Source organism: Cololabis saira, chromosome 16 (genome assembly GCF_033807715.1).
Source record: "Cololabis saira isolate AMF1-May2022 chromosome 16, fColSai1.1, whole genome shotgun sequence".
Lineage (NCBI taxonomy): Eukaryota > Metazoa > Chordata > Actinopteri > Beloniformes > Belonidae > Cololabis > Cololabis saira.
In genome coordinates this window covers 29,495,253-29,499,241 of record NC_084602.1, presented here as the reverse complement: position 1 = coordinate 29,499,241, position 3,989 = coordinate 29,495,253, and positions in this window count along the sequence as shown.

The following is a 3,989-nucleotide window of genomic DNA, read 5'->3' as shown; positions in this document are numbered from 1 at the left end:
TAGGACTCCTTCTTCAGTCTGACGGCATCCTGTACTTCCGGTGTCCCCCAGCGGGTTCTAGGATTGCCGCCACGACAGGCACCGGAGACCTTGCGTCCGCAGCTTCGAGCCGCCGCGTTGACAATGGAGGCAGAGAACATGGTCCACTCGGACTCGATGTCCCCCGCCTCCCCCGGGATCCGAGAGAAGCTCTCCCGGAGGTGGGAGTTGAAGATGTCCCTGACAGAGGGCTCAGCCAGACGTTCCCAACAGACCCTCACAATCCGTTTGGGTCTGCCCGGTCTGTCCAACCTCCTCCTCCGCCAGCGCATCCAACTCACCACCAGGTGGTGATCAGTTGACAGCTCAGCCCCTCTCTTCACCCGAGTGTCCAAGACATGCGGCCGAAGGTCAGATGAAACGACAACAAAGTCGATCATTGACCTCCGGCCTAGGGAGGGCCGGAGGTCAATTTTATTACTGTTTGCTTTATTCAGAACTCTGTTTTATTCATTACTGACTGAATAGATGAACCAGAGACACTGAGGGCTCATCGATACCTATGGACACTGGGGAGGGAATGTTGTGCCCTTGTGGGATCACTGTGAATGCACAGCTGATGGTGAATGCAGGATGAGGAGGGGATTTCCAGGATCTTATGTCTTTATAACTTGATCTCTGGGAGAAAGTGGTTACTGCTACAGGTACATGGTGATCCCCAGAGTTGTGGCGTTCTGAGGACTATTATGTTGTATATACGGTCATCTCATGAAGACTTTTACTTATATTTGCATCTTGTGAGCGTTTACAAAACATAACATGCTTTTTGATTCATATTAGAGCCACATTTGGTATACATCCTTGAGTATATTACTATTGTTTTATATCATTCTTGCAAATAACTAAATAGATGTCAATCTATTAATGGAGGTTAAAAAAAGGGAAATTAGTCCTTTAAAAAAGTAACTTTGGAAATCAATTCATTCCTTCACACAATCAGTATTAGAAATTAATTTTGAGTTAAGCTCCAATTTGTATTTATTAAATGACACACTGGATCTTCAGATCTTCAAAAAAAAGCAGGATATTAATTATGATCACATACTTCGCTAAGAAATGCATACTTTTACTTTGGAAATATGATTCCCCTCCAACTTTCAAGTTTTTTTTGGATCAAATTTCAGTTTTTTCACCATTGGAAAAATTAACTTTGGAAAAATACAACCGTGGTCATATTTTTCAAGAATTTTGGTTTCCATTATTTTTAAAACTGGAGAATTTTTCCAAAGGGGAACAATGAGTATCTCTATTTTCGAACTTGTGCCTTTATATGTATGTATGTTTGTATGTATGGATGGATATATATATAGTTTGATATCGCTGTTGCTGCCATTATTTTTATTTTATTTATTTTTCTAATATTTATTTAATTTTGTTCTCCCTTAATGTATGTTTTTTTTTTTTTTTTTTGTTTTGTTTTGTTTTTTCCCTAGGGTAATTATGGAGAGGGTAGGGATGTGGGTAGAATAGAAATCGTGAATGTGAAAATGTGAATTGTGAAAATTATTGTGAAATAAAAAAAAAAAAAAAAAAAAAGTAACTTTAAAACGAGATCTCTCTCACACTGCAAGATGAACTGTGTGAGGTTTTATCATCACCAACTATGACGCATAATGAACTTTCAAACTGGTCACCAAATACCACATTTACCCCGCTAACACCAAGTGGGGGCTGAAACGTGAACACAGCGCATGTTAAAAGCTTTACAGGGACGGCTGCTTCTGTCTTTCCCATACGGCGGAGGAGAGAGAGAGACGCCCAGAAGAGAAAGACAGAGCAGGATGTAAAGAATAGCCAGGGACTGTTCAACTAAACATTTGCTTTGGCTGGCTCGGAGAAGAAGGGGCGGAGCTCTGCAAGTCCCCTGATATGCATCCAGAGGAGCCCCTCTGTCTTCACCATAAATCCAAGTGGAGTGGGAGTTATCATTCTTCTCCCCGGCCGTCCCCTCCCGGACCAAACCCCGCATTCCTCCCAGCCAGTCGCTGCTTCCTACAAACAAAGTGACCAGTTCCCACTGCTCCACACTGGGAATTAATGCAACGACTTGTCATGGAAAAATCCTGGGGCATCTCAAGAGTCTTTTCGAACATTTTTTTTATGTTTTCTAACCCCCCCAAGCTCAACAATGCATCCACACCTAGCCCGGTGGCCACAGACAACACAAGGTTGAATCTACACTTAAAATGTAAACCCTGAACGCATTATTACAACCGGTCCCACAGGCACACACATTAGAAACGGATTGAAATGGATGTTAATTTGGGGGGCCGTTGGTATAGAAAACCCTGGTAACACATTCCACAGCTGCCTCCTCCCCCAAAGGGAGTCTTTTGTGCTCGCTGAAAGGCAGAGGGGTTACAGGGTTTCTCCCTTTAGGGTGTCGAGAATAATACTTGCTCCCAGGACAATGACTTCATCCTGACTCGCTGTGTGTCTGCATTTCTGAGCTTGTATGCTTGAGAGAAACCAAAAGTGTGTGTGTGTGTGTGTGTGTGGCTCAGTTTGAATCTTTGACAGCATGTGAGACCAGGATAGAGAAAGTCAAAGAGGCAGAAAGCATGAAGAGTCTGCTCAGGGATGGGTAAGGGAAGGGGAAGAGGCGCTGCAGAGATCCCGGGGAGAGGAGTAGTTCTCTCCCCCCTCCTCGTTGTCTGTTCGTTGTATGGTGACACGGTCCGTGCACAACATTGGTGATAATGCAGCGCACACACATGAGCAACGGCAGTCACAGGGAGCAGGGGGGGCTACAACAGGAAATTCCTTTACAGCCTTTCTGCTGACTAAGGCCTCCAAGTGGGAACGGAATAAGAAAGAATGTAATGTATACGCCGCCGGTGATTCTGGGGGTCCGGTTAGGGCAGCATATGTGCAAACCATCAGCACTCGGGTGTTGAGGATGAAGAGGCTTTGTATTTAATAATCAAATCCACAGAATTCTGTGAGGCGAAGCAATGATGACACCCATGACAGCTTCAGCATTTATAGCTTAATGGCTGGATGAAGACCATAAAAATAATCACGTGTGAAGAAGGTTCAAAGGTTATTTTATTCATCGCCAAATTGTGGTAGACTTTCACCCCTCCCTGTTCAGTTCATCTTGACATTGATACAAGACGTTAAAGATCATGTCCCTCTCTGTCTGTTTTATCACCCACTTGCTCACTGGGAGCCTCCCCACTAGGAAAAAAAAAACAACCCCCACCATTTATGTCAGAGGGAAAAGCCAGCACACACGCGTAGAGAAAGTGGCCATTTTTACGAGCTGCATCCATGTTGTGCAGGTGTCCCTCCACTGTGACCTACATTTGGCCATCCGATGCCACTACAAACACATTTCATTGACTCGTTCCCTCCAATCAACCACTTAGGAGCGTTCATGTGGAAAATCTTAGTTGGAAATGTGGGGAGAAAAAGAGAAAGGAAAAAAACTTGCATGCATTAAAACATCAATTCGACTGATCTTTTAAAAAAAAATGTTTGAGAGAGAGAGAGACGTGGCTAATCCGTGTCTGAGATGGATGCTGGAGTAGAAAGAAAAGGAGTGGCAGTCTGACTGGGGGCGTCGGAGTGGAGCAGCAGCGCCGCCTGGTGGCGGGGCCCGTCATTACAGGTACATGCTACTAATTCAATTAGAAAATGTCTCGACTTTCTAAGAGAAGATGATAAACATTACTGCATCATAAACTCACATTTTCATGCAAAAACAAAACTGAATTAAATGATTTACATTGAAATATCAATGATATCTTTCATGGCTAAAACGTTCATCTTTGAGCAGAAATGTGTACTTTTTTCCACCATGGTTTTCCTTTATTATTTACATCGTAACCAGCCAGACAACTCACTAACAAAAACATTCACGACTTACAGTACTTCATAGAGCAGTCTGGTCTGAACAGACTTGTGTGTTTTGAATCTTTTGCTGGATAGGTAATGTAAGACACAAA